We start from the raw sequence: 12,592 nt of genomic DNA, 5'->3' as shown, positions 1-12,592 counted from the left end.
CCAGCCCCACATACCACGCGACAAGAATGGAGACCCTAGGGTGGAGGGAATTCCTCCACGCCATTTCCACGCCTGTGCCGGCCTCTTCCCCCTCGAGGCCCCGTCGGGGGAGGGAGAGGCAGTAGCGGGGGTCGATGCCCCCCAAACCTCGAAGTCTTCCATTTTCTGGCCCTCCCCCTCATTGAAGTCCCCCTTCCCATCTCAGACCCCCAACTCTGGCCTCTTTCAAGGGTCCGTCCTCCCCCTTGGACAGATGGGGGGGTCACCAGAAACTCACCCACCCCCTTATTAGGGGAGGAGGGGCGAGGTAGCACAGTGTTGTACACGGAACTAGAAAGGCCCCCTGGGTGGGGGGAGGGGGGCAGGGGAGGGACGGGGGCTTTTAGTTTGCATCTTAGGTGGGAGGGGGGAGGGGGGACCGCAGCAGTTAACCTGTCTTTACGCAGCGATTTTTAACGAGGCTGGGGGGAGGGGGACTTTGGGGGTGGGGAAGGGATGGGGTGGGGGGCCTGACTCTGTTATTTACCGTGTATCATATGTAAATACCGACAGAAACTTCAATAAACTTTATTTCAAACACGTCTCTGCCTGCCCAGGGGGAGGGCATTGGATACCGAGGGCGGGTCCAGGTCTCCACCCTGGCGGGGTGGGGGAGAGGCTGTGGCTAGAGTGCTACAGAATAAGGTTAGATGGTTGCTTGTTAAATAGCTTAATCATTGTAATTAACAGCCTCACTTTATAATTCAGGCCATGTAAAGCGTGTAAGACAGCAAATGACACAGGTCCGGATCAATAAAAATTAACTCTTGGTATCACTATGACCACTTAGAGAACGGTTACTATTACTCACCTTCCTTGCTTCATTTATTTATTTAAAAAAATTTTTGTTTTTTCTTGGCTACGCTGCGCAGGCATGCAGGATCTTAGTTCCCCAACCAGGGATCGAACCTGTGTCCCCTGAAGTGGAAGGGCGGAGTCCTAACCACCGGGCCGCCAGGGAAGTACCTGCTTCACTTAATTTTCTCCCCCAAGCCTGCATGTTGAGTTTATTGGACTCATTTTGCAGCTAGGTCCATAGAGGTGAAATGACTCACCCAGGGTCACACAGGTGGAACTTGGCAGAGCTGTGAGTTGGGACTAGGTTCAGCTGGTTCCAAACCTTGAGCTTCCTTCCTTTTGTACCGGGGAGCAGCGGCTTCTCCTAATGCCTGGTCACTCTGTGAAGAGATAACTGCTACTATTTATTGCACCTACTATGAGCCACACACTTTCCTCCCATCCATGATCTCAGGAGATGTTCCCAGCAGCCCTGTAGGTAGGAATTATCACGTACATTGAGCGAGCGCGCACACACACGTTTTACAGGTGAGGGATGGAGGCTCAAAGTGGTCTCTAAGATCTGTGATCTCACCTACCACACCGAGGGATTGAAAACGGCCTGAATGTTGGATAAACTTTTTTTTTAATTTATTTTTATTTTATTTTATTGATTTTTTATTGCGTCGGGTCTTAGTTGCGGCAGGCGGGATCTTTCTTGAGGCATGCGGTATACTTCCTTGCGGCGAGAGGGCTTCTCTCTAGTTGTGGTGGTGGGTTTTCTCTCTCTAGTTGCGGGCATGCGGGCTCCAAAGTACATGGGCTCTGTAGTTTGCGGCAGGCGGGCTTTCTAGTTGAGGTGCCCGAGCTCAGTAGTTGTGGTGCGCGCGGGCTTAGTTGCCCGGTGGCATGTGAGATTTTAGTTCCCTGACCAAGGATCGAACCCGCCTCCCCTTCATTGGAAGGCAGATCCTTTACCACTGGACCAGCAGGGAAGTCCCAGATAAGCTTATTCTTGAAATATATTAAAAAGGAAACACAGTGCTAGCTTGGATTCTACACCTCTTCTAGATTTAGTCTCTTGGGGGCAATCAGAACAACGTCTGCAACCACTACCGCATCCTGTAATGGCCACGGACACATTGATCAAGCTGTTGTGAGGTGTCAGAGACTGTGCTGAGCCCTTTTCATTTATCGGCTCATTGGGTTCTCCCAAACATCCTCTGAGCTAGGCATTCCAAAGAGCCCCATTTTGTAGATGAGGAAACTGAGACTGGGAGGTAAGGTCACCCAGCTTGAAAGATGCAAAGAATTCACACCCATTCCTTTCTAATCCCAGAGTCTCCTCTCTCCTGCTGCTATATCTGACTTCGAATTTGATGCAAACTCATTCTGTGACCTTGAGCAAGTCTTTTAATCTCTGGAGCTTCAGTTTCTTTTTCTGTAAAAAAGGAGGGGGATGGGCTAGCAGGACTCCAAATCCCTCTGGAACAGGAAGAGTGGTGGGGATAGGTTAGCAGAAGAGAACTAAGAGTCAGCAGGATCAGATTCCCTGAGGGAAATACTCTGAGTCATTTTCAATGATTTCAGGAGTTTCTGTAGGTCATGCTCAAGAACTGGGATGGCAAACGTGTTTCAGCTTCTTTGTCAAGACTAACTGATTCCTAGTGGCTTCTTGGAGCACAGTGTTAAGAAGGATTTGAACATCTGCTCAGTGGGAAAGGATGTCCCCATCGACTGGTGCTGTCTGCCATTCTGATCATTTGGTGCTGTCTGTCTTGCGTGCAGGATGAGTAGTTGTGGTGCAAGTGCTGAGGTATTTGCTGATTTTGTCTGGAACTTAACAACTTAAAATCCTAAAGTCTGTGTTCTTTAAAAAAGAAATTAAGTTAGTGTCTTTGGTGGTTGTTTTGTTTTTTACATTTTGAAAATACAATGGGATTCCATAGTTAAAGATTTATCTTTTTTTTTTTTGAAGGAACGCTGTGAAAAGTCTGTCCTACTTCTGACCTCCTGACATCCAGAAATACCCTTCGCCCTAAGGTATTATCTTTTGATGTATAATTTCAAGAATTCTATATGCATATCTAAGCATATGTGTATGTGTTTAAATCCACACACGAGTCTGTAGCACATACATATTTATTTGACACAGCATTTATCACAGTGTGCACATAGTTCTGTACCCTCCAATTTCACACGTGTTATGGAGATCATTTAGCATCAGTTATATAACTCTACCTTGTGCTTTGTTTTTTTTTTAAATTTATTTATTTATGGTTGCGTTGGGTCTTCATTGCTGCAGGCGGGCTTTCTCTAGTTAGGGCGAGAGGGGGCTACTCTTCATTGCGGTGCATGGACTTCTCATTGCAGTGGCTTCTCATTGAAGTGGCTTCTCTTGTTGCTGAGAACGGGCTCCAGGCGTGGGCTTCAGTAGTTGTGGCACACGGGCTTAGTTGCTCCGCGGCGTGTGGAATCTTCCGGGGCCAGGGCTCGAACCCGTGTCCCCTGCATTGGCAGGCAGATTCTTAACCACTGCGCCACCAGGGAAGTCCCTACCTTACGTTTTTTAAAGCTACTTAATAATAATAGTTTGCATAAACTAATTGCATAGTGTACTGTTTTCTATGTGCCAGACACTTTGCATTCAAGTCTTGAGCACTTTCCATTGACTAACCCAAGGAGGTCAGTGCTTTTATTATATTATCATCCCCATTTTACAAATGAGATCCCGAGGCACAGAGAGGTTAATTAACTTTCTCCTGGTCATACAGCTAGTAAGTGGTCAAGCTAAGATTTGAATCCTGGGGATCTCCTGAGCCTGCTGATACTTAACCCTAAGCGTATATACCTCTGTGTATATTGAAGCCACGCAATCTCATCTTTTTATCTATCATCATGTTTACAAAGTATTTTGTACTCATCTCATTTCCAGAATAGTACTATGCATCAGTGGTTCTCAAAGTGTGGCCACCACAAGGTCAAAACCATTTTTATAATAATACTTAGATATTATTTGCTTTTTTCACTCTTAGTGTCTCATGAGTACATGGAGTCCAGAGGCTTCTGGAGGCTTCACAATGGCTGAGAACACAATAGATTGAATGCAGAAGCAGATATGAGAACCTAACTTTCTTCTATTAGGCCAAACATTGAATAGATTTTCTTCTTTCTCCCCACTCCCCCACCCCGGCGCTGCGAGGCTTGCGGGGTCTTAGTTCCCTAACAGGGATCGCAGCCAGGCCCTCCGCAGTGGAAGCATGGAGTCCTAACCACTGGACTGCCAGGGAATTCCCGGAATAGATTTTCAAAAACATAAAGCATACACCTGAAACTGACACAACAATGTTAGTCAACTATACTCCAATATAACATATTAAAAAGTTAAAAAAATAAACCGATACCACTATATTTTGGGGAGAAATAGTTATTTTTCACTGAAATAAGTCTGTTTGTGCAAACATGCAATGAATTATTTTACTTAAGTAATACATATTTTAAAATCTTCTCAGCTTCAATTTTGAATATGTTAAATACTGACAGACACAACACACATAAACAAAAGCTCTTTGGGGTCTGCTACAATTTTTAAGTGTATAGAGGGGTCTTGAGGGCAATAGTTTGAATCATTGCTGCTGCATGCCATGCAGGTAATGTATCAGATGTAGAGATTTGCCTGAGTTTTTCAATGGCTGTATAGTGGTCCCTTGAATGGAGGTAATTTATTTTAACAATAAACTCATTTTTATTATAAATGTAACACAGTCATGATTTTCAAATTTAAGCAGCAGAGAAGTGTAGAAAGAAAAAAATAACTTTCTTTTCGTTTTTCTCAATCCCAGGTTTGTTCCTCGAAGGGAAAGATTGTTATCAGTTTCTTCTTCTAGATGAGCAGTTCCCTGCTCAGGGTGATTTTGCCCCAAGGGGACATCGGGCAATGTCTGGGGACATTTTTGGATGTCACAACTGGGGAGGGGATGCTATTGGCATCTAGCGGGACCAGGGATGCTGCTAAACGCCCTACAATGCACAGGGCGGCCCTCCACCACAAAGAATGATCTGGTCCAAGATGTGACTCATGCTGGGGTTGAGAAAAACCTGCTTTAGATATTACCTATGCATTTATATATTCTCCCTTGCTCTTTTTTTCTGTTTTTCTTTTTGGCCTTTATTTTTATTAACACAAATGAGATTTTGCTAAATCCATTTATAAGAAGTAACTCTTAACTTGTAGGGGATTAGGGATCCCTTTGTGAATCAGATAAAAGCTATGAACCCCCAGAAAACAATACTCATATTCACAAAATTTTGTACATAATTTCAGGGGCTTCACAGGCACCAAAAGAGCCCTGCCAGAATTCCCTGGAAGTGTAGTTTCTGAATCACAGTCCTAGAGCATCCCATCCAGAGGGAGATCACTAACTGCACCCCTCCATCCCTTTTTAGACAAGAGGATGAAGGGTCAGAGAGAACAATGCCTTGGTTCTGGGTCCTTTAGGGAGGCAAGGCAAAGCAAAGATTGGAACTCAGGCCACCTGACTCACCAGAGCTGGAATATTTCCACTTCACCCTAAATGAGGACGTTTTAGAAACGCTGATCTTCCCTTCCTGGTACAGCGGGAAAACATGCCACCCGCACTCTGTTCCTCTTGAGAAGACACAAAGGCCCCAGCTGTTGTTGATGAGAAACACTCAAGCACCTGGGAAAAAGCACATTCAGGATGTGAGGCGGGGAGAGTGGTTGGGCAGGGACTGCTGGGGGTAAGGACCCTGGAATATGTACCCGCTCATTCCCTGAGTCATTCATTCATTCCTTCACCCACCCATCCATCCATTCATTCAGCACCTGTAAACTGAAGCTTCCTGTCTACCAGGGCTGGGCTCTGGGGGACACCAAAGTGAACCAGACACATGCCCATCCTGAACAGCTCCTACTCTCCTGGGGGAGACCGACCGATGTGCTGATTGCAATACAGGGTGACTGTGCTCTAATGGGAGCCCTATAGGGCATGGTGGAAGCACAGCTGTAATCCTTGATGCAGCCTTGGGGGGTCAGGGAAGACTTCCTGGAGGAAGAAGCATGTAAGCTGACTGTTCAAGAGCAGGTAGAGTGTTTGTCATATGGCTGGGAGATGGAAGAGTCCAGAAAGGGGAGCCACACTCAGAAACCTCAAAAGCCTGAAGGAGCTGGGCATAGAAGGGAAAAATAACTCCAGTTTGCTGGAGGCTGCAGTGCAGATGGCATAAGAGGAGACTGATGACCTTGACAGAAGGACACAGGTGAGGAGCTTAGGTTTTTCTCCTGAGAGCAATAGGGAGCCATAGGAGAATCTTGAGCAGAGGAAGGAAAAGGTCAGTTCTGAATGTTACAAAGGAGCCAAGTGAAAATTGGACAGTGGTGTGGGCTGCTGGCACAGTCCAAACAAGAGCAGGACAGAGGGGAGGAAATAGATACGAAAGTGATCCAGGAGGGAGAGGGGTCCACATATGGAGCCTGGCTGGTTGTCAGGAATGGGGGAGAGGAAGGCGTTGAGGAGGCATTAACGCAGTATAGCCTGAGTGGCCCCTGTGTGAACTTCAAGGTGCTGTGTGATTTATAGGGAGTATTAGCTATCTACTGCTGCTTTAAAAATTCCCACAAACACAGGGGCTTAAAACAACACGTATTTACTATCTCACAATTTATCGTGGATCAGGAATCCAGTACAGTGTAAGGGGGTCTTACAAGTCTGAAAGCAAGATATCGGCTGGCTGGGTCCTCACCTGGAGGTTCAGTTACGGAGAGATTCACTTCCATGCTCCCTCAGGTTGAGTAGAATTCATTTCCTGTGGTTGTATGACTGAAGTTCCTGTGGGGATTGTTTGCTTTTTGTATTTTTTGGCTGTGCCATGCGGCATGCAGGATCTTAGTTCCCCAACAGGGATCGAACCCGTGCCCCCTGTAGTGGAAGCACGGAGTCTTAACCACTGGACCGCCAGGGAAGTCCCAGAAGTCCCTGTGTTTTGCTAGCAGTTCCCACCCTTAGGTCTTGACTACGTGGGCCTCTTTACAATGGGGCAATTGGCTCCTTCAGGACAGCGGGAGAATCTCTTGCTTTGAGTCTCTATGACTTCTTGACCCTCTTTTTAAAAATTGAAGTATAGGACTTCCCTGGTGGCGCAGTGGTGAAGAATCCGCCTGCCAATGCAGGGGGCACAGGTTCAAGCCCCGGTCTGGGAAGATCCCGCATGCTGCGGAGCCACTAAGCCCGTGCGCCACAACCACTGAGCCCGCGTGCCACAACTACTGAAGCCCGCATGCCTAGAGCCCGTGCTCCGCAACAAGAGAAGCCACTGCAATGAGAAGCCCGTGCACCGCAACGAAGAGTAGCCCCCACTTGCCACAACTAGAGAAAGCCTGCACGCACAGCAACGAAGACCCAACACAGCCAAAAATAAATAAATTAATTAATTAAAAAAAATTTGAACTATAGTTGATTTACAATGTTGTGTTAGTTTCTGGTGTACAGCAAAGTGATTCAGATATATATATATATATACACACACACACATATACACACACGTATATGTATTACATATATATATATACAATACATATATTTTTTCTTTTGCAGATTCTTTTCTATTATAGGTTATTACAAGACATTGAATATAGTTCCCTGTGCTACAGTAGGACCTTGTTGTTTATCTATTTCATATATAGTAGTGTGTATCTGTTAATCCCAAACTCCTAATTTATCCCTCCCCCACATCTTTCCCCTTTGTTAACCATAAGTTTGTTTTCTATGTCTGTGAGTCTGTTTCTGTTTTATGAATAAATTCATTTGTATCACTTTTTTAGGTTCCACATATAAGTAATATCATATGATATTTGTCTTTCTCTGTCCAAATTACTTCACTTGGTACGATAATCTCTAGGTCCATCCGTGTTGCTGTAAATGGCGCTATTTTCTTTTTTATGGCTGAGTAATATTCCATTGACTATATATACCACATCTTCTTTATCCATTCATCTGTCAGTGGACACTTAGGTTGCCTTGACTATTGTAAATAGTGCTGCTATGAACGTTGGGGTGGATGTATTTTTTGACTTAGCATTTTCTCCAGATATATGCCCAGGAGTGGGATTACTGGATCATACAGTAGCTTTATTTTTAGTTTTTTAAGGAACCTCCATATTGTTCTCCATAATGGTTGTACCAGTTTACATTCCCACCAACAGTGTAGGAGGGTTCCCTTTTCTCCACATCCTCTCCAGCATTTATTATTTGTAGACTTTCCATTCTGACAGGTGTGAGGTGATTCTTGACCCTATTAAAAGAGATCACCTGGGGTTTCCCTGGTGGCGCAGTGGTTGAGAGTCCGCCTGCCGATGCAGGGGACACGGGTTCGTGCCCCGGTCCAGGAAGATCCCACATGCCGTGGAGCGGCTGGGCCCGTGAGCCATGGCCACTGAGCCTGTGCGTCCGGAGCCTGTGCTCCACAACGGGAGAGGCCACATCAGTGAGAGGCCCACATACCGCAAAAAAAAAAAAAAAACAAAAACCAAAAGAAAACACATCACCTGATTAGGTCAGGCCCACCCAGGATAATCTTTCTTTTGACTGACTTCAAGTCAACTTATTAGGGACCTTAATTACACAAGCAAAATTCCTTCACCTTGCATATAATGTAACCTATGGCACCCCATCCTATTCTCAAGTCTTGCCCACATTCAAGGGGAGGGGATTGCACAAGCAGATGGGAATATCGGGGGTCATTTTGGAGTTCTGCCTACCACATGGGGTCGGGGGAAGTGAGGGTGGAGGACCTTCTCAAGGTTAGGGGCTTAGCAGACTTGTCTCTGAGTCTACAGCCTCTAGGTCTCCAGGTTAACGCCATGGGAGACCTCGGCTAATGTGAGATGAATTCATGAGCAAATTTAGAAATGAGAGCTGAAAGCGTCCATCACCTGCATCTTCTGGGACACCCCTTCTGAAGAGTCCGTCAGTGAGCTGAAGAGTTGCTCAGCGGGTCTAATATTTCTGTCTTGCAGAATGAAGTCCAGAGATGCTGCCTCATTTCTCAAAAGGATAAACATGTGATCCAGACATTCCACTCCTAGGTATACATCCGACAGATGTGAAAACATACCTTCCCACAAAAATGTGTACACAAATGTTCACGGCAGCATTACTCATAGTAGCCAAATCTGGAAATAACCCAAATATCCAATAGTTAAATGTGGTATATCCATACAATAGAATATTATCCTGCAATAAGAGGAAATGAAGTACTGATTCATGCTACAACATGAATGACCCTTGAAAACATTATGCTAAGCAAAAGAAGCCCATCACAAGTGAACATATATTGTATGATTCCATTTATATGAAATGTCTAGAATTGGCAAATCTATACAGACAGAAAGTAGATTAGTGATTACCTAGCGCTAGGTGGGGAGACTGGGGGTGTGGGGAGATTGGGGGTGACTGGCTGAGGGGTGTGTGATATCTCCTTGGACAAATGAGAATGTTCTATAATGGATCTAAGGTGGATGCTTGTACCATTTTATGATTATAGTTAAAGCCATTGAATTATACACTTTGAGTGAATTGCGTGGTATGTGGGTTCTATCTCAATAAAGCTGCTTAAAAAGGGAGAGAAAAGATATGCCCTCTGAAAGAAGAAATCATGATATAAGCCTATTAGTTAATGCCACAAAATTAACCAATAGAAGAATTAAAAATACTTATAGGGAGGAAAAATGAGGTCTCCGTGAGTTAAATCCTTATCTATCAGAGAGAAGAATCTACAATGTATATTGCTGACACATCTAGAAGATAATTATTATTTAGGGATGCAAAGGCAAGTAAGAGAAGAAACAGCTGAAAAGGTTAAAAGACTTCCAGTATGGAGCAGGATTTGAGGTGGAACAGACTGAATTCTTTTGATTATAATCCCTTGCTACTGGCATCTAGTGAGCAGAGTTCCTGGATGCTGCTGGATATCCTACAATGCACAGGACGGCGCCCTCCCCACGCCCCGCCCTGCGAACTATCCAGCCCAAATGTCAATGGTTCCGAGATTTAGAAACCTCAGCTTATTTTATCAGCTTCATGCTGTTTTCGCCCTTTCAAAGTATTTGTTTTTGTGTTTGTTTATTTATAGCTCCCCCATTTAGGATATAAACACCCCCCTCCCCCCACCAAAGGACAGAGAAGCAGTGAAAATAGCACAGGTTCTGGAATCTGAAGACTTGACTCTGATTTCCATTGTTACCGCTTCCTATGTGCAGGATGTGCTTACCTCTCTCAGCCTCGCATCTTTAAAATGGGGGCTAATAAGAGAACCTGGAAGACCTAGTCCGTGCAGGCAAATCACTTAGAGTCTGTAACATTCAGCACTCAGTTTATATCAATTACCATTATTGTCCCCAGCTGTATCCTTCTCCCTGGCCAAAGAACGGGGGGCTGAACAAATGTTTCTCAGACGAATGAATTCCAGGCCCCTTCCCTCGAGGCTGGCATTTCTTTGCTTCTAAACCAAGGGTGTCACAATCTTTCTCTAGACTCCTTTCCCCTGAAGAAATTCCAGTGGAAATCTGAGATGCTCCTTCAGGGGAGGTGATTGAATGTGTGGGGAACTCAGGTTTTTTCTGTCTTCTGTCAGCCCCCAAAAGGGAGGAGCTGACACAGGAATGGTTAAGTGGCTCTGAAGTTCACCTATTGCTGACTGTTCCTGGCAACTCCCCACAAAGAGGCTGCTTCATCTCCAGTGCTGACTTTGTATTTCCCGGGTGATTGTGGGCAAATCACTGCACATCTCCAAACCTCAGTTTGTTCACCTGTAATATGGGAATATCAGTGCCCACATTACAAGGATTCTGTCAGAATTCCGTGAGACAGTATGCAGACTCCCTAGCCCAAGTCTGTGGTTATGGCTAGCTTAATTTTTGATCATGTTCCTGTGAAGACACAGTCTTGAAATAACTGCTTGTCTAGAGCAGCATGCAAAGACCTTTTCTCACCAATGTTCCCGTTTAATTGCAGGCAGTTTTTGCACCCATTATAACTGAGTCTAGAAGAGAGGAAACGTTTTGCCCAAGGTCACACAGTGGCTACAGGCATCTCAGATTTGAACCCAAGACCAAACTTTCTGACTCTCATCTGAGATTTTCTCCCTGGAGTTGTCCCACCTTCTACCCACTGGCTAGTTCTAGAACTTGCAAATCCAGTCTTCTCAAAACTGTTGCATAGCCCTCCGACCCAACCCCAGACAGACTTCTTTAAAACTTATTTCCACTCAAGCTTTGCGCATCCTACTTTTCTCCTCACTCCCGTCCCCATCTTGGGGGAATCTGACTCTTTGAGCTAGGGGTGGGTAGCTGGTAAGAAGAAAAAAAAATTCTTGGTGAGACTCAAAAGGCTTTCTATCCTTGTAAGTTTAGTATAATTTTATTTTCAGTGGCTCTTTGCCCTTGCCACTTGGTGGGGGGGAATGGTGGGAAGACTCGGGGAGGTGGAGCTTTCCCTTGGATTTTGGGAAAGGGGAGAGCTCCTGGGGTCCATTTTAAAAGGCCCTCCCCTCATTTCCGGCCGCTGCTGCCAGCCTTGGCTGGGCGCCTGGATCCTGTTGCTATGACGACAGGAAGAGGCGGTGGCGGCGGCAAGCGATGCTGTGGAGAGATGGAGGCTAGTGGGGGTGGGGGGGTGGCTTTGAAATGGGGATGGGGGTAGGGAGCAGGGGCTGGGGATGCGGGTGGGGGAGGAGGCAGGGGTATCCTTTATCTCCGACCTCCTTCATTCATCTGAGACTGGCCCCTCTCCTATTTTTCTCTGGCTTCCTTTTGATACCTCCCCAGTTTCTACCTCTGTCTCGTTCCCTGGGTCTCTCTCTCTCCCAGTCTCAGTCTCTCCCCATCTGTCTCTCTCTTTGGGTCCCTCTCTTTCCTTCTGCATCTGCCTTTCTGTCTCCGGGCACCTTCTGCCACTCAGACCCCTCTCCCCTAAATTTTTAAAATTTTCTCTCTCTTTTCTCTCTCTCTCTCTCTCTCTCTCTCTCTCTCTCTCTCTCGCATTCTTCTCTCTGTTAAGACCTTTGCCCCATCCCCAATTTCTCTCCCCACTTTTTCTTTCTTTCTCTCCCTCTCTCTCTCTCCCATCCTCGCAGTCTCTCTCTGTCTTTCTCTCCCCATCTGTCTCTCCTCCCCCTCTCTGGATGACTCTCTCTCTGTCCCTTCTTTCCTTCTGTTACCCAGATCCTGACCCCCATCCTCTCCCTCGCCCCAATCTTTCCCCATCCCCCATTTCTTCCCCAGTCTCTGCGTTTCTCTGTTTGCATCTCTGCCTCTGTCCCCTCCTCTCTCTGGATATTTCTCTGTGTGTGTGTGTGTGTGTGTGTGTGTGTCTCCCTCTCCAACTTCCTTCTGCTACCAGCCGCTGCCTCCCCCAAATTTCTCCCTCCCCCATTTCTGTTTCCCCGACTCTGGGTCTCTCTCTTTCCGCTTCTCCTGGCTCTGTCTCCCTCCCTCTCTGGGTCTCTCTCTTTTTCCCCAGCTTCTTTCTGCCACCCAGACCCTGCCCCCCACCACTTCCCTCCCCCCAATCCATCTCCTCTCCGTGGCTCCCCCATCCTCAGCGGCTCCCCTCCCCCTCCCTCCCTCCTCCTTCCCTCTCTCGTCCTCCAGCTCCGCACTTTACCCAGCGACACGGGAACCAAATTGTCTCCTCACCTTCTTTTCCCCCATCCCGACCCCCTCTCCCTCGGGGCCCGAGCTCAGAGCTGCCCCTCAGCC

Source organism: Phocoena sinus, chromosome 19 (assembly GCF_008692025.1).
Source record: "Phocoena sinus isolate mPhoSin1 chromosome 19, mPhoSin1.pri, whole genome shotgun sequence".
Taxonomy (NCBI): Eukaryota; Metazoa; Chordata; class Mammalia; order Artiodactyla; family Phocoenidae; genus Phocoena; species Phocoena sinus.
The sequence above is the reverse complement of the archived record's forward strand: the minus strand, read 5'-3'. Positions refer to the sequence as shown.